Source organism: Lepisosteus platostomus, chromosome 5, assembly GCF_059453375.1.
Source record: "Lepisosteus platostomus isolate fLepPlt1 chromosome 5, fLepPlt1.hap1, whole genome shotgun sequence".
In the NCBI taxonomy this organism is placed as follows: domain Eukaryota; kingdom Metazoa; phylum Chordata; class Actinopteri; order Semionotiformes; family Lepisosteidae; genus Lepisosteus; species Lepisosteus platostomus.
This window is the reverse complement of record NC_142615.1, coordinates 9,553,273-9,572,335: the sequence shown is the minus strand read 5'-3', so window position 1 is coordinate 9,572,335 and position 19,063 is coordinate 9,553,273. Positions and strand designations below refer to the sequence as shown.

The window sequence follows — 19,063 nt, the reverse complement described above, 5'->3', positions numbered from 1 at the left end:
CCAGCGCTGAGCTTCGCCAATGCGATTCAGCTGCTTCCAGTGCCTTTATTGGAGTGCGCTGATGGACCGTGCTCTCTATCCAGAGACCAGCACGCCTGTCATGGACGGAGCAGGAAAGGCGGCGCCACATTCTACAGCCCTCTCCACGCAATCGACGAAATCGGGCTACTGAAGTGGAGAAAATCGCCTCTCCAGAAAGTGCAAATATCATCTTGGAGACTATAAATCCTATTGCCGAAGGTCAGCCCTGTCTACCAGAGTAACCCTCCCACAGCGATGATCAGCTCGTCTCACACGCGAGAAGTTTCGGTTGGAAACAAGCGCCCCCTCTTCTCGCACGTTTTGCACGTTCGAGTAGTTTTAATGCGACTCTTTCGTACACGGTGCTGATCTTTTGGAAAGCAGGAGGCAAAACCAAGTCGAACCGCCTGGGTGAAAACCAGGAACCCTAACCGCTAGACTATATGGCAGCGAACAACCATGCTGTTCCCGGCATCATGCAAGCAAACTACATAAATATGAGAAAACACGCAAGAGAGTTGTCACTCAGAGTGTCGAAAGGTCGATGTATACTGGGGCTCAGTTGAAATGCAACGTCAGGACTTTTCCGAATTATGTCACACGAAGAGAGCACAGCCCTTTCCGCCCTGCCGCGCGTGTCTCGGTAACTCGCTGTGATTGTATAGTGGTCAGTACTTTGCGTTGTGGCCGCAACAACCCCGGTTCGAATCCGGGTCACGGCAGAATAGGGGCGTCTGCTTTTACTACTCGCACGAATGAAGGCAAAAAAAAAGCTAATCGATGTGAACGAACGGCGCTTTACAGAGGAGTACTGCCTGACTGGATCGTTGATGAACGACAGAGGCCACTCCGACCTCTTCTCGGTTTTCTTCAATGACTTACTAAGGATCTTCTTCACATTCGCCTATGCAGGGGAAGCCAGTTACACCAAAGCAAACGCAGGAAAGTGCATTTCAAGCAGAGACCAGGAGGGACTTGTTTACACCGAGAGTGGGCGGAGAATGGAACAATGCGCCCAGCCCTGTTGCTGGAGCCGATTCTTGATGAGCTCTTGGGCTCACTAAGAGGCCCCCGCTGGATGCTAATCTTTCTGTTGTTCTTGCAGGTCCTGCGCTGCTTTTGAGCCGACAGAGCTCGTCCTGGTCTGTCGGCACAGCCCAATTGCAAATGATCGGCTCCGCGTACAGAAGGAACGTGCGTTTGGTACAAGAGTGCACGAAGGCACCGGAAATACATTGGGAACAAATGACCGGTCGCTCAAGACCTCTGTGAAGTACAGGAGGGTGCAAAACGAGACTGTTTCCGCCCGGTCTCGAACCGGGGACCTTTCGCGTGTTAGGCGAACGTGATAGCCGCTACACTACGGAAACCTGCAGGGACCGCTGCTGGTGTCTCGCTTGCGTTTCGGGCTGAGAAAGGGACGCGTCACTTTAGGCAGGGGGCGCTGGAGAGAGGAACAAAGGGCGCGATGAAACAAAATGCCGAAACCCGGGATCTTTAGATCTTCAGTCTAACGCTCTCCCAACTGAGCTATTTCGGCGGTGCGCAAAGCCCACAGCCACCTGCTCCAGCCTTGCTGTGTTGTGGCATGAGCGCACCAAGAGTAGCGGGAGAGTGTTGCAGGAACGTCACTCAGAAGGAAAGCAACCCAGCTGCGCCCTCTGAGCTCTGTCCAGCGCATCTTCCTCGCATGGACTCCTGCCTGCGACGGGCAGGAAACAATTAGCAAGAACAGAACGACACCCCATGGGTGTCTCATGACCGCACCTTAGGTTGTGACACGTGCAGGTGTGAGGGGTTGCCGGGCTACTTTGGAGCAGAGCTTGGGCGGAGGGGGGGCGGGAAAGCAGACAAAGAGGTGACACCTCAAGGTCTGCACGATCACAGCTCTCCGCCGCCCCAGGCTTCCGCTCGATAAGCTACTGGACACACCCGCCCCTCCTCACATAGACTGTGGAAAAGCCCCCGAGTGGGAGGGCTCTCTCTTCCTCCCAGGAGCTCTTGGACACGACGCACAGACAGGGCGCGGGGAGCCGCCGTCTGCAAACACGGCTCCAGGCGGGACTCCACTCCGCAGGAGCCGCAGAGCAGAGGAGATGAGGGCAGCTTAGCTCCTGTGCAGAGACCTGAGCTGTTGTTGCTGTGGATGCTGTCTTTTCTGTTCTCGGGGTAGGACATCAGGAAGCACATTGAAGCGCTGCGACATGCACTGTACAGATCCCGCCACTACTGGGCCCGATTTCCCCGGATCGAAACCGGGCGGAAACAGGCCCGTTTCGTTTGTTGCCACGCACACTGTTTGGGGGTTCGCCTAGCGCTGTGATCGAACAGACCCACTCACCTCTTAGTGTGGCGGGATCTGCACAGTGGATGTCCCAGCGCATCCTGCTTTCACTTCAATGCATGTCCTGATGTACCCTGGTCTCCCGCGTGACAGGTGGGGATACTTGCCACTATACTAACGAGGAAGACATCGCTCTCTGCTTAGTGTGCAAAACACTTACTTGCAGCATTGTGGGTGCTGTGGTTTAAATGATATTGGTTTGTGAACAGAATACCCCTATCCCAGTACATTGTGCCAGATTAAATAAACACACGAGAAAAAGAGATTCAGAACGCAAAGCTGTGTCAGTGTTCTGTGTAAAAAGTCGGTATGAACATCATGGGAGCTGTTTTTAATAAGCTGCTGAGTAAAGAATATTTTCATCTTCCTGCTGTCAGTAGTATTAAGTTGACTCTTACCTGAATGAAAACTGGACGTAAAGGAAGGGTTTCAGAATTCAGACAAAGCTTTATTCCCGTGCTTACAGTCTGAGTAATTTGAGACTGCGCTATTCTGTTGCCTATGGTCATATACGGGTTTTTCGCATGAAGCCGTATTGAACAGTATTTCTCGCGTTGTGAACTTGTGTATACAGCGGTCCCCCGGGTTCCAGTTAGTGCGTAATTACGCATCGATGAAAAACCGGAGGTTTAAAAAAAGATAATTAGCTCACTGATACTTTGATGTAGAGGCTGTGGAAATATCCACGTCGTGGTATTTAAAATGCAATTGGTTTGAAGGCGTTCTGTGCTTCCGTTGCGAAGATATGGACAAAAGACTATTCGTGCTTGGTCCAAGAAATGTAATATAAACGAAAAAGTAAAGGCTGAGAAAGCATTCACAATGTATTTTATGCACAAAGCAAGTATTCTCGCGATTCTAAGAGGTTTCGTGTAAACGCTACAGGCGTGGCAAAATCGTTTTCGAACTTCAAGCTAACTTTACCCCGGTGTTTTACCCTGCTCCTTTCTACACTGAACTGGTCATTTGGACACCGTAAGACAAGAGAGACACATTTCTATGTAATCAGGAAACCAGGAATCCTAACCGTTAGCCCGTTAGTGCCACAGAAAAAAAAAAACGTTTCAGCAAGATAAAATTGCAGGATAAACACATTTTTTATTTTTCGTAGCGCTTGTGTTTTGTTTGATTTAGCGAATTTTATACACTTTATTTCTGACACATGACTTAAAAGGCTGGTAGAGTATATTTAATACAAGAGCGCTGAACAACAATTTTTATCTACCGTATTGTCATGTTTTTTTTAAAAAAGCAAGTTAAATGCATATATAGTAAATGTTTTTCTTTTTCATATAATAGTGTTTATGGTCTGATAAACGTAATTCATTATTTAACGGACATTTGGTATAATTAAAAAAAATACTAATTCACGAATGTAAACATTTTTTACAATAACGTGTTCTATTGTGATCTTGCGCCCCATGCAGCAATATCACCAGACAGTTTAATGGTCTGTCGTCCTTTTACAGTTCTGGGTTTTATTCTGTCTTCAGATGCACCAGATGTATTTTTAAAATACGCAAATAACAATTCTGGTGCTGCGAGGCATTCTGATTAATTCAGATTCACTATTCACGTGTGTTATAGATATCATATAATGTTTTTGTATCCACGCAAAACCTCGCATGAAGTTGATAAACTTTGCTTGTAACATATTTAACAAGGTACAGTGCCAAACAATTAAAATACATCATAAAAGTACCCAAACTCATCTAATTTATGTATTTGAAACAAACGGATGGGAGACTTTAATATGGCTTTCTGGGAATTCACTTTTAGGAGTTTTCGGAAGTCAGGACCCAGATATACAGTGAGGGAGGAGTGCTTTGACTTCCTGCTTTCAGCTCGTGCATTGTTTCTACTTGTGACCACCAACAGAGAGAGCTTTAGCGGTTCACAGAAACGTCCCAGGAGTTTTCTGGGTTAAGATGGAAGAATAAATTTAATAAATGGAGATGTTATTGCCGCTGGGGAGTATGAAGGCGGTTTAGCGAGGCGGTGGCGTGTGGAGGGAGGAGACGCGCATTCCGCATGGGCAGCGCAGAGCAATGAGTCACACCTGCTGCGCGCTGAGTCCTGTCCTATATAACCGCTGAGCCCGGACACCCACAGCCTCTCCAGCCAGTGCTGGTGTTTTTTTTTTAAATAATACTTCAGAAGGTGCAGAAACGGACTCTTTTGCTCAGTTGAGGCTATAGGAATCTGTGTTTCTTTTCAGGCTGTCAGGAATAGAGCTTATTATATTTTTTTTTCTCAGACTAAACAGTATCATTGGGCTGAATTTCAGTTAAACGCCTAGTTTAGGAAGATCAAGAATGAGTTAGGGAAGACAGAGGTGGAGACTAATGGAAGTTATGAAAGCCATTAATGGGTTGTCTCTGCTTGAGCTTGATTTACACCTTCATAGTGCAAAGTCTAGGGGTTAATTGCAACAAACTGAAAGTGAAGTACTAACAGGCGTTCAACCCGTGTTTAGTACGCAGCTGTGGTCTGAAGTTGTGCTCCACCTTAAGTCCAATTGCAACGAACGTTGCTGCTGTGCTTAGTCCAGCACCGTACTAAACCTGTTCTCAATTGCAACGAACACAGAGTAATAGTTGTTGCCCTCTAGAAGTGACTAAACTAGTGAATTATTTTAAACCACCTCTTAATATGGCTTGAGCAACTTAGTACCGTACTTGGTGTAACGAAGAATCGCATTAGAAGGCTCCAGAATATAGGGGAAATAATATCGTTACCACGTACTGAATTTATGCGTCCGTCGCTTGGAAACATTGTAATATTTAATTAAAATTGCTTAACACTCATACCACATTAATCAACTTCGTTATTAATAAATGTGGGTATTTACAAAAGTGACACTTACTTATTATGTTGAATGTTAATCATTACTAGTAGCTGTGAAGTTTAAGGTGCTAGGGAGTGAAGAGAACAGAACTTAAGCTATTATTTATATAAATGTAGCGTGAGGCTTTTATGTGTTCTATAAAATCGAGGAGTCAACTGGATAGATTTGTTAAATATTTTAGTGATGGGTCTCCGTATTTGTGGTTATCGGAGGAAAGCAGGGATGAGGAGGAAATAGGTGGCACCCAAGTATGTTAAAGGAAAAAACTCGGCATCTTAAAAGTGATTTATGATGGTTTACAGTCCCTTTTCTGTCCTGTGGCTGTGATCCAATGACTCGTTCAATGTGGCTTCTTGTGTTTTTATGACTCCTGTTATAGTGCTGGTATTGTAATGTAGTTGGATAGTGCAAAGGTGTCAGAAGATACCGTTATAAAGGATAAGCATGAGTTAGCAAAACAACACGCCAGCAAGCACTTCCCCACTTTGAAAGGAAGATGCTGGAACTGATTCTGAGAAGGTCAGACGAACAATAATTGTTGTATATATTTGCTCAGGTAGTTTTATAAGTTTAATTTTCAGTTAAGTTCTGTTAAAAATAAATGAATGTCAAATCAATACAGTAGTGTCCTGTCTCAAGCCCACAGCAGCAGTTCTCATTTGTTTTGTGACTTATTGCAATTGAGTATCCCTCATTTGGTGAATTGTAGCCTCAATGCAATTCTTACATTTAAAAACTATATTTAAACTAAATTTCCTGACTAATTTTAAACAAGAGAAAGTAATTAGCATGGCCTATGAATTAACCTACTTATCAGATGCAATGTTCTGATGCACAGTCCCCTGCAATTCGGGCTAAATAGTACAACAACAGTGCTGAGCCCTGTGAACTGGATTAAGCACAAGATGAGCTGAGCTCCAACTTTGTTCCAAATGTTTATTAAGCACAAGTGGAGCTGAACTGAAAGGAAGACATTGGAACTGACTAAAAAATAACTTAATTTGAAATGTACACTCCTACTGATACAGGAGAGAGAGAAAATCAAAGTTCTGAAAAGTAAACACAAGGCACACCCTGCTAAAGAAATGTATTGCCTTTAAAAAAAAATGCTTAAGTCAGAGGAACACTTGTTTTTTTCTGTACGCAGTCTACCGCGAGTTACCGGTAAATACTGCTAGTTACCGTAAATTCACCTATAATACAGCAAGCAAAATAATAGTATCCAGAATTTCGGCAAGGTGGAGCTAATAAAGCTCAACCTCTCATGTTTGAGCTGTCGCCATCAAAGTCTTTAACGAAGATATTACTAATAGTAGTAATAATGAATGACCTTGGACAAGCTGTAAGTGTAAACTCAAAGTATTGCCCTGGTCCACATTCTTTTTTTTATTGACCGTCTTTGTAAAAGTAACACCACAGCATTTCGCAATCACGCATTTGTTTCCAATCATGCAAAGTACAGTAATTTTTGAGAATCGATCCACCATGCTTTTCACATGCTCATAAAAGAGATTGATTTAGGAACATAAACATATTACCGTATGCAAACTGTACTGTATACAGTATGTATATGTATATTTAATGTCTTAAATATGTGCCCGTTTAAGTATTGAATATGGAATTTTACCACTGAAGGGAAATCTTAGTGCCTGAGCATAAAAAGAATAGGAGCATACTGCAACGCGTGTGAAGGCCATAAACGATATTAATTTTGGAACTTAAACATACAGTATATGGCTGGTCTCGGTACTTTAAAGAAAACATACACACCAGTATTCCATTTCTCCCTAAAAATTTTAAGCATCGAAGTCTTTAACTAACGTGATACCGGAGTCAACAAGCATACTTTTAGAATTTGATTAAAAGGGAATATAATATAGAATCGCGTATCTCAAGAAATTAATAACGATATGATTATATTCGTGTACTGCGACAGGGCTGTGTAGGGCTGTTTCGCCTCTCTCTTCATGCGACTTCCCTTGTAGCCCACTGGTCTACGTGCCCGATTACCAACTCACGGGTTGTATGTTCAAATCCAGCTGGTGCTGGACTTTTCTTTTAACAAACATTTCTTCGAAAAAATAGAATAGCAATATTATGGACAATCAATTGACTTTTATATTTCAAAATATCACAACATGATTGATTCTAAGTCATTTTTGATAACAATGAATAGTCACCTTCTTCCCTTCTGACAACAGTCCCTGCTTCTGCTTCCTGCTTCTGTTGTGTGTGTGTAATAGAGTAAATTTTTATAGAGAAATGGAGGCTGGACAGTATGCGTTACAATATAAACATTTAGATTGATTTAAATCGTGTTTTGATTTAAATCGCAAATGCATGTTTAATTATATGTGTTTTTTTAATCATAATCAGACTAATGCAACATAAATTGATACAGTATGATACAGTACAATCGTTTTTATTTTTCAAATACGTTTTAGAAAAGTGTAATCTATACCTGCCCAGACTGTACGCCTTCCTATACCCCGCCCTGACCACTTTCACTCCTGTCCTGCTCTTCCCCGCGCACCCCAGCCGGGCACTCTTCGGCCTCTGCCCGGGACGAATGTATATTTTGATCTTTACACCCGGCGTGGCACCGAGGGAGCGTCTACATTTATAACTTAGTTTTTAAAATTAGTCAAGCAATATGAAGCATCTCCTTTTACTTTTTAGTCCCTTAAATACATTGAGCACAGCTTTCTCACCACTTAAGATTACTTTTTGATACCATCCTTACACAAAGCAGGAACTTTCCGATGACATACAGTACAAGTGGAAAGATTACAGATTTTAATCCTCTTTAATTTTGTTACGTTATACGTTTTAGGAACATTTCATCTAAACAAACACCACAAAACTATTCTCGATTGTATTTCTGAATGTTATGTTACATCTACAGTAGTTCACTGCTTTAAATACATCGAATTAAGAAAGCTAGATGTAGCACTTTAGATCTTTTTTTCTGAACCAGGGAAAATCTGATCATGTTTCTCTATAACAATAATAAAAAACATTATTTTACATATCACCTTTAAAAGTGGCATCTCAAAGCAAAAAAGTAGATGGTAAAAACAGTTAAAAGGGACCAAAGTAAATACCAGACAAACGCAAACACGTTTTTAATAGAAATGCTTTTATTCATTCAGCAGAGAGTGAGAGGGACATCCAGCAGAGAGAGACACACACACAGGTTTCCATTGACAAACGTAATTGTTTTTTTACATTCCTCTTGTCTAACAGGAATGTTTTGTTTGTGGACAGACTGTTAGACGAGAGGAAAAGAGCACCTCCTTCTACGAAGCATTTAGTTGATCCGATCACGAATTATTTTCCAGTCACACAAAGTAAGGGTTGAGAATCTCCGATTCACCATGCTACTAATGGTTTCCCGGAGATTGCAAGGCAAGGCACTTTTGCCTCTGGACCCATCGAAATTTACAGACGTGGTCCACCCCCAGTAAATTTCAAAAGTCACAAGATTTCGAAACATGAGGGCGGCGTAGCGGTCGGCTCTTGCTTTCCCGTCTATGCCGATGCACTGCAAGTACAACCCCCCCTCCATCTCCTGAGTGATGGGTAGCAGTTGGACATCTGGGAGAATTATTCGTCCCACTGGCTTCTGTGAATTCCGCTGTGCTTCCTGGGGGGAGATAGACGGGGGGGACAGCATCAACCAATTCCCATGCGGTGGTGAACGGAGAGGCCGGGATGGAGTGTCCTGAGGCGGTGTGTGCTCTGCGGGGGGCAGAGCTTCCGCCAGGCATTGCAATCTGCGCGGCGGGGAGAGGCACTTTTCGGGAGACAGCTGCTCAACTGTTTGACTGCTGGAACATACTGTCTCCTTCCTCTCCATTTTCAGGAGTGTCTCTAGCCTCCCAGTCCTCCCCAGTAATGCATCGTACTGCTCCCGCTGCTGCCGAAATGTCTCCACACAGATGCTGCTTCTACAGGTTGGCACCCTGGCCAGTGGCCGAGAGCAGAGACCCACGGCCTGTGGCAAAATAACATAATTCATGTAAGAAATAAAGTCACACAGTAGTATTCATCAGTCGCGGAACAGAAGTCAAAATAAACTTTTCTTTTTTACTGTCCTGGTGGTAGATCATTTCGCCCGTGCCGTGTTTTCTTGAAGAACAGGCTACGAAGAAATAATTATAATTGAATTTAAAATTCAAAACGGCAATAATACCTTGTAATATACGCTGTAATCACGTATTTCAGATGAAGTCTGCTGTATTTGCTTACCCTTCGCTCTTTGGAAGCTGGGGCGGCAGAAGCACCCCGTCTCTTCCCGTAAAAGGTCTTGGTCTCCATACTGTACTGTGGTCGCTGTAGTGCAGGTTCGCAGTTTTTTTTGTGATGGGAGCTCACCCAATCCCTTTGTGTATTTATGCTATATTCACATGTACGGCTAGAATGTTCATTGTCTTCCAATGAAAGGCGGGTGCCTCTTGCCGAAGTCGGGAGACATTAGAGGCTTGCCACACCCGGACTGTTAAACCAACGCATTAGCACGTCAAACCCCATTGAGGAGCCGGGCGCAATAATTGTTTTGTCCCTTGATTTACTGATCTGCATTAATCATGGAAATCGAGTTCCTGCTCTTTGCAGACGACCTGGTCCCGCTGTCGCCCACAGAACAGAGGCTGCGCCAGAACCTGGCGCTGCTGGAGCAGCACTGTCAGACCTGGGCGCCAACAGTCAATCTGGACAAGACCAGAGTTATGGTTTTCCAGAAAAAAAGCGAGAACTCAGGGAAACAGGTACAAATTCACACTTAACAACACATTAACACCTAACAACGGGAGCAGGGACGAATAAGGCCAGTACCCACTATTGTTAAACATACAGAAAAGATTATTAAAGTATTGAATATTAGTATTGGCTTTAGTATTAGCCATACAGAAAATTAAAGTGCCCCTTTTCCATTCAGCAGGTGCCTGAGCCGCTGTGTCTTATCTTCTGACAGTCACCGTTGTGAATGTCTGTAGAGTGTATCTTATTTTTAGTACTAAAATAAATACTTAGTACTTTAGTACTAAGTACTAAAATACTAGTACCGAGGGAGCGTCTGCATTTATAATTTCGTTTTTAAAATTAGTCAAGCAATATGAAGCATCTCCTTTTACTTTTAAGTCCCTTAAATACATTGACCACAGCTACTCACCACTTAAGATTGCTTTTTGATACCATCCTTACACAAAGCAGAAACTTTCCGATGACATACAGTACAAGTGGAAAGATTACAGATTTTAATCCTCTTTAATTTTGTTACGTTATACGTTTTAGGAACGTTTCATCTAAACAAACACCACAAAACTATTCTCGATTGTATTTCTGAATGTTATGTTACACCTACAGTAGTTCACTGCTTTAAATACATCGAATTAAGAAAGTTATGTGTAGGACTTTAGATCTTTTTTTCTGAAGCAAGGAAAATCTAATCATGTTTCTCTATAACAATAATAAAAAACTTTATTTTACATATCACCTTTAAAAGTGGCATCTCAAAGCAATACAGTAGATCGAAAAACAGTTAAAAGGGACCAAAGTAAATACCAGACAAACACAAACGCGTTTTTAATAAAATGCTTTTATTCATTCAGCAGAGAGTGAGAGGGACATCCAGCAGAGAGAGACACACACACCGTTTTCCATTGACAAAATTGTTTTTTTTCAATTCCTCTTGTCAAACAGGAATGTTTTGTTTGTGGACAGAGTGTTAGACCAGAGGAAAAGAGCGCCTCCTTCTACGAATGCATTTTGTTGATCCGATCACTAATTCTTTTCCAGTCGCACAAAGTAAGGGTTGTAAAGCGCGAAGTAAAGCGCTGATTCTTATGGAATGTGTTCCGCCGGGGATTCAAAAAAATTATTTGACAAAATTTGTTTTTTTTCAATTCCTCTTGTCTAACAGGAATGTTTTGTTTGTGGACAGATTGTCCACAAACGTGAGACTGTCTTTCTCAGACTTACATTCCCAAATGTCCCCCGCCCCGGTCAACAATCCTAGGAAGAACACGAAACAGCCTGTTAATAAAATTTTTACAATTTTGTTCGGTCAGTTCTTCCTCCCAGAATTTATAGATTGCATCGATCAGTTCCTGCTTTGTGACGGGCTTAGCAGTTTTCCGAACGTAGTCTTTGAACGAATGCCAAACCATCTCTATCGGATTTAGATCTGGGGATTCGGCTGGAGTTTTCACACATTTCACTCCTTCTGCTCTGAGCCTCGCCCATGCTGCTGTGTGTTTCGGATCGTTGTCTTGAAAGAGACGGTGCCTTGATCCAAACTGCTCCCTGATATGTGGGGCAGCATGCTGTGGGACCACGACTTCCTCGAAGAATACACGGTCCATAATTCCTTCGAAAATAAGAAGTGGTCCCGGGCCTCTTCTAGATATACCCCGCAGACGTGAACCTTCAGTGGATGTTTGGGTTTTGGCTTGTCCACATATCTCCCCATTTTTGAAAACTGTTCCAGAGACACTGTTGTTTCGTTGGTGAAAAGTACATCCTGAAATGCCCCCCCCTGTTCAATCCATTGGAGCGCTTGCTTAAGTCTTTCCTCTTTGTTTTTTAGCCTTATCATGGGTCATGTGTTGGTTTTTCTGTATCTCCATCCAAGCCTCCTTTGTACTCTTCTTATCGATGTCGGGCTAATATTCGCACCGAGGTCAGCCCATAGCCGTCTTTGGACTTGCATCGCCGGTAGCTCATCATTTTCATCGGTCAGTTTGTTGATAGCTCGCACAATAGGACTTGAAAAAAAAGAGATCAGCAGTTAGCTTTAAAAATAATGTGCGTAGTTGTATTTACATGCAAGAAAGGTATTTTTAGAAATTTATTTACCTTTGAATCATCCTCGGTTTAGATTCTCTTTGCCTCCTCTCCCCTTTATAATGCCGTCTCACTGTGCTTTCAGAAACGAAGATGTCCATCGAAGCCAACTGCTGTACATTGTCCCGTGTTGACTTCCCGTTTCTTTTCATCTTCATTATTTGGTGTGAGAGAGTCTTCGTGATTTTGGTCATTGTCCGTCTCCTTACCAAAGCGATACAGTGGTGCAGCTTGAATTCTGTACCTATATACTGTATGGTATGGTACAGATAAAACTTACACCATACCGATGAGCTAATGCCAGGTAAAGACACTCCTATTTTATTTAAAACACAATACGCCAGGAAATGTGTCTGATGCATTAGCAAGTTAAAACAATTGGGTTCGAAAACCTGGGTGTAACACCATTTCCTTTTTCTGATCACTCGCTTTCTGGATACACATCTCACCTGTCCTGTTCTTTGTTTTCCTGGTTTGCTGATTATGCCTGCTGCGGTCCACTCCTACCCTCACACCTAAAGAATACCATTTTAAATTTCTTGGCACAGTTCATTAACCATTGTATGTGCTGTCTGTGCCCAAAATGCAATTTAAAAAAAGTCAAAAACCGCGCTCAAAATGCAATTTAGAGCTTTCTGGCAAGAGGAGACACCCAAATCAATGTAACATGCCACAGTTTGTGCATGAACAGGGTTATACTGCCTATTCCCTTTGATACCCGATTAAAAAAAAAATAAAAAATAAAAATAAATATAAAAAAAAATAAAAAATGTTTTGAATCCCTGGTGGAACCGGGCATCCATATGAATCAAGTAACAGGTTTATTCCATGCTGAAAAAAAAAAGAAAAAGTTATAAATGCAGACGCTCCCTCGGTGCCGCGCCGGGTGTAAATATCAAAATATACATTCGTCCCGGGCCGAGGCCGAAGAGCACCCGGCTGGGGTGCGCGGGGAAGAGCAGGACAGGAGTGAAAGGCGAGGTTAAGGAAGGTGTACAGCCTGGGCAGGTATAGATTACACTTTTCTAAAACGTACTTGAAAAATAAAAACGATTACAACCTAATCCTTCCACGTTTGATCCCAAAATCCCAAGAGATATAAATCTAAACGAGTAGAAAGCTATGCTGAAAGTTTATTAAGATACTTAGAAGACAAAGATACTGTATCAATTTATGTTGCATTAGCCTGATTATGATAAAAAAACACATAATTAAACACACGTTTGCGATTTAAATCAAAACATGATTTAAATCAATATAAATGTGTATATTGTAACGCATACTGTCCAGCCTCCATTTCTCTATAAAAATTTACTCTATTACACACACACAATTGAAGCAGGAAGCAGAAGCAGGGACCGTTGTCAGAAGGGAAGAAGGTGACTATTCATTGTTATCAAAAATGACTTAGAATCGATCATGTTGTGATATTTTGAAATAAAAAAGTCAATTGATTGTCCATACTATCGCTATTCTATTATTTCGAAGAAATGTTTGTTAAAAGAAATGTCCAGCACCAGCTGGATTTGAACACACAACCCGTGAGTTGGTAATCGGGCACATAGACCAGTAGGCTATAAGGGAAGTCACATGAAGAGAGAGGCGAAACAGCCCTATGCAGCTCTGTCGCAGTACACGAATATAATCATATCGTTATTCAATTTTTTAGATACGCGATTCCATATTATATTAGCAGAAAAGCTTAAAACTACCACTTTTTCACACGCTATTTCACATGCTAGTTAAATACTTGGATGCTTAAAATCGTCAGGGAGAAATGGAATACCGGTGTGTATTTTTCCTTTAAAGTACCGATTCCTGGAATCTGACTGGCTGACACCCTTCTGAAGTGATTCCATAAAATCTGGTATACGGAAAAGAAAGCGTTGATACATACAAGTATCTTTTAATACAGTCTTTGCTGTGCTCTTGAGGATCCTTGTGATATTTTGAGCTCTAGTTGAATGATAAGTGTCGCATTTTAAATCATTTTCGTAGTTAGAAATTATGAAACGCCATGTTAAAAGCAAGGGAGTTTTTAAGCCCGTTGAAGTAAAACAAAATGCCTGACAAAGTATGGCTTGGACAGATTCCAAGTGCTTGTACAAATGTGCTAAAGAAATTATGCTTTGAGTATACAGCTTGTCCAAAGTCATTCATTATTAATATTATTAGTAATATCTTCGGTAAAGGCTTTGATGCATATATATTTCTGATAAAGGTAGGTTGTGTACTTTTGTCCAACTGACCAATCTTGCTTTCATAAAATAGACCAACATTTTAATGACTGATGATTAATATGCTGTAATACACAGTTTAAAATTAAAAGCTCAAATGCTGTACATGAGAGGAAAATGCTCCCCCTGGCGGTTTTACAAGGTGACGCCGGATAGTTTCCGGCAATGACGTCAAATGACGCGATTAACCGCGTGATACTGCGTGACACCGCGACACGCCCACCGGGGTATGCCGCGAAATACCCCACCCATTTTGAATGGCTGCATCTGTACTCTTCTCTTTACCGCACGTATGGAGTTTGCGTGAGTGATGAGTAACGAGCTCGATCAGACCCAATCTACTGCTTTCATCCAAAACAGCCCTTTATTTGGCTTTAAACTCCACCTGTTACCCCTCACACTCAATGTTTTAGAAAAAGGGTTTTAATTTAAGCTTTGCCCAGCAGTGTTTGAGCAGAGAGAAGAAATAGAAGCGCCATTCGCGCCAGTTTAGCATAGTAACCACTAACTCCAATAATCCACTAATAATAATAATTATTATTATAAAAGCGAAAGAATCCCAGCTTCTGCATAAAAAAAACACAAAATTTAAATTTTAAAGTTTTTATTGATACACAAGCGATAACAACTTACACTATTAAGTTCTACATAAAATTAAATAAGATACAAAAGCAAAGAATAAAAACACTAGACAATTTTTGTGCAAGGCAAGAGGCATCACAAAAAAAGTTCCCAACATGACCTGCTAAAACATGACTTGTGATCCATCACCATTTGATTGCAACAAGCTTGGACCATAATGTAAACTTCCAGACCCTATCAGTCTCTTTCTCCCCAAATCTTCTCCGGTGGATCAAAATGTAGTCTCTCAAATAAGACAGCCTTCTGTATCACTGACAGAGGTGGAGTTTTTTCCATTCTATATACCAATGTAGTTCTAGTCTTCCATAAAGCTTCCCTTAGGCAACAGATGACCTGCCAGGCTTTTCTTTCTTCCGATTTCGATAGCTTCTCAAGTCCATATCCATAGAGCACTACCTGGGGGTCACTTATACCGCAAGCCAGAAAGCACCTTATCCAGCTGTTAGCCAATGTCCACACCTCTTTTGCGATGCCACAGTCCCACAGGACGTGCCGGATGGATTCTTCTTGTCCGCATCCTTCCACTGGACACCTTGATGTCTTCCCCATGCCTCTCGAATACATCACAGCCCTCGTTGGTAAAACTTCATGTGCAATCAACCAGCACATGTCTCTGTGTCTGTTCAACAAAACTGTGTGGCCAACCCTTTTCCAAACATGGCTGGGATCCCCAGCCACAAGGCCACGAATATGACATACTGCACCTCTACCCTGCACAACAAGTTCCAACCTTCTTGCACTTGTCAACACATCCAGGGCCTCATTTTCCAAATTCCATTCCCTTAAAAATTTCTTTATGATAAAATATGAATATGGGAGGTTAAAAGCAACAGGTGCTGTTAAAGGGACCTCTAAAACTTTCAATGTCCTTAAATAAAAACCACACAAAAAGCGAGACGTAAAGGATACTTTCCCCCTGTTCCCTACCGCTAAAGACAAATGTAATGATACATATTTGTACATTAGGAAAGTGAACAGTTCAGGCATTCCTTTTCCACCCATTTCCACCTTTTTTTCTACAACCACCCTCTTTACTCTCTCCCATTTTGACCTCCAGAATTGTGATTCCCACATTTTCCTCTTCACTCCAGTTTCCATATTGCATCAGCACACATTTATTTTTATTCAGCTTGGCCCCTGATGCGCCGCAAAACTGGGTTGTCACCTCCAAGCTATTTCTGACTCCCTTATAATCTGTACAAAAAACATTTACATCGTCCATGTATAGTACAGTTCTCACCTCTTGGGCCCCACTCCCAGGGATTTTAATGCGTTCAATCCCATTCTCCATTCTTAAGGCTTGTGCCAGTGGTTCTATGCAGCAAACAAAAAGGAGTGGGGATAACGGACAGCCTTGGCGAACACCGCAATTCACATTAACCACATTTGACATGCTTCCATTAATCATTATTCTACTTCCTATACCCTTATATAATAACCTTACCCAAGTGAGGAACCTGGTTGAAAGCCCCATCTTTGGTAGTACTCTAAACATATACTCATGAGAGATACGATCGTAAGCTTTCTCAAAATCCAAGTTTAAGACCGCTAATCCAATATTCCTCTCTCTCGCATAACCTATGGTATCTCTAATCAGTATTAGGCTGTCCGTGATCCTCCTCCCTGCCACACCACAAGCTTGATCTGGATGAATGACTTCACTCAGGACAGATTTTAATCGAAGCGTTAAACACTTGGAAAGCAGTTTAAGATCACAATTCAATAAAGTTATCGGTCGCCAATTTGCCAGGTCTGTGCGATCATTCTATTTGAATAGTAAGATCACAACTCCCGTCTTAAAGCTGTCCGGCAGTTCTTCTAAAAACTCAAATTCTTTAAAAATGGTTAAAAGATCCAATGCTAAATTATCCCAAAAGGCCCTGTAAAACCCAATGGGTAGACCATCCAACCCTGGAGTTTTACCCGTTTTGAAGGTCTTCAAACTTTCCATTAACTCTTCTACAGAAAGGCCTTTTGATAACACGGTATCATCTTTTACACTCTTTGGAATGACTTGCACAAATGTTTCTAAAAAAATCCTTAGACACTTCTTTCTTTCCAAACAACTCCCCATAGAAATCCTCAGCTACAGTCAACATGTCTTCCATACAAGTTTGCAAAACCCCCTCTCGTCCCTTCAATGCTGACATTAGTCCCCTCCCTGCAACCCTTTTCTTGAAAAAGAATCTCTTTCACTTTGCTTTGAAACATGATTTTTTTAATCTTTTCTCTAGAGAGATTTAAAAGCTCATTCTTTAATTCTTTGATTTCCTCACTGAAGTCCCACCCCGCTTCTAATAACTTAACATACCTCTGCAATCTCTTTTGGAATCCGTTTTCAACCCTTCGTATCCTAGCCTGTTTTCTCCTCCCCATCTCTATGAAGAATGCTTTTGTACGCTCCTTCACCTCCTCCCACCACTGTGCTCTTGTGCCAAACAGGTCATACAAAGACTGCCATTCCTTATATCTTTCCCTGAACCTGCTCCTCACTTCCTCATCCTCCAGAAGTGAAATATTCAGCTTCCACACACCCTTCCCCACAGTAACAACCGTTGGAATAGCAAGTGTACATGACAGTAAACAATGGTCAGAGAAAAAAACAGGGGTTAAGCCTGCAGTTGTGCAAGTAAAATCACGTATCAAAACAAAATCTATGCGTGAGGCTTGGGTCCCATTAGACTTGTGCCATGTGAAACCTGCCATCCCCTGACTATGAAGTTTGAGGGCATCTTTCAGTTTAAAATCTTTACATACCGTTAACATACCGTTTGCAATAATATTGATGATTTATCAAATTGGACCTGTCTCTCACCCCTCATTCTGCCTTCTCTTTCTAAAAGAGAATTTAAATCCCCAGCTAAAACCAGTGGTTCCCATCCCAATAAATATTCTCTCAATTCCTGGTGTGAGACACAAAGGTGTGAGTCACAATGTAACAAATTATGAAAATCATGAAGTATAAGAAAATTATTTTTAATATGACCCTCTGAACATGGCATGTGAGGATTTATAGTCAACAAAATAGCACCCCTTCTGCTGAATTACTTTTTCCCTCCTTCCTCGTTACCAAAACATCTTAGTATTCCGACACTAAGGTAAGAGAGACAAAATCACTCATCACGAACATTTGTAATTACAAAACTTCACTGTTGCATTTCTGTGTTGTGACATGCTGAACATGGCATGTTAAAGTATATAGAAAACCTAGATCAGAGCAGGTTAAATGTAATTCATAGTGATTTATATTTTTTTAATTCTTTCTAAATGAAAAAATATGTTTTTCAGTGAATATGACACTTCAGTATTACATAAAATATGCTTCAATGCCAAAATAAATAATAATGGAAAAAATACCCACAGTGGACATTCATAGTGCGATTATAGGAATGTTATATATCAGGTGAGTAGCTGTGTCAGCATGCGTAGGCTGCAAAGGAAAAATTAAAGGATTATTACATGCTGAAAAGAGAAGAAAGGAAACAACGTGTTGGCCGTGGAGCCTTCTTCAGGTGTGAGCAAGACAGGACAGTAAGAAAAGATAATTTTCTTTTTATCTTTGCTTACTGCAGTTTATCTTTGATGACAACATCAAAGACATTAGGAAGTTTTATGGCTAACAGCTCCACATCAACTTCCTTTTATAACTAACCTCATCAGATCCCTCAACTCCCAACTCTTCCAATTTCTCACTTCAGAGAAAGATAAAAAACTCAATTATCCTCTTCAGAGAAAAACCATCAACACCCCTACCACCTCCACCAATCCTAACCTCGTTTTTACTATACCCTTTGACCTTTCCCTTTCACGCCTTTGCATCCTCAGCTAACATATTTTAAAATTACAATAGACTGTATAGTATTTATGTTTCAAATTAAGGTAAATATGTCAAAATATCAAAATCCAACTGCACAGTGCTATTGTAAGAATGCTTGTCAAGTTCTCAAACAAACCTGCATTGTATTTTTAAAATATTTCAGCAGAGGATTCAACTGGAGTATAAATGAAGATTCGACGATAATTTCTTTTGACTGAATATGGTTTTCTGGGGAGTTGCAATGTTGGGCATTATTGGACATTTCCAGGTGACCCTGACACGTGTTAAACACTCGCATTTCCTGCAAA

At 41.5% G+C, this 19,063-nt stretch overlaps 1 non-coding gene across 1 annotated transcript; it reads right to left on the bottom strand.

Annotated features, from left to right (window-relative positions):
• Window positions 1–1,318: 1,318 nt before the first annotated feature.
• Window positions 1,319–1,391, bottom strand: trnav-aac (transfer RNA valine (anticodon AAC)). Its single transcript has one exon. It is a non-coding gene; the product is annotated as a tRNA-Val (tRNA).
• Window positions 1,392–19,063: the final 17,672 nt, after the last annotated feature.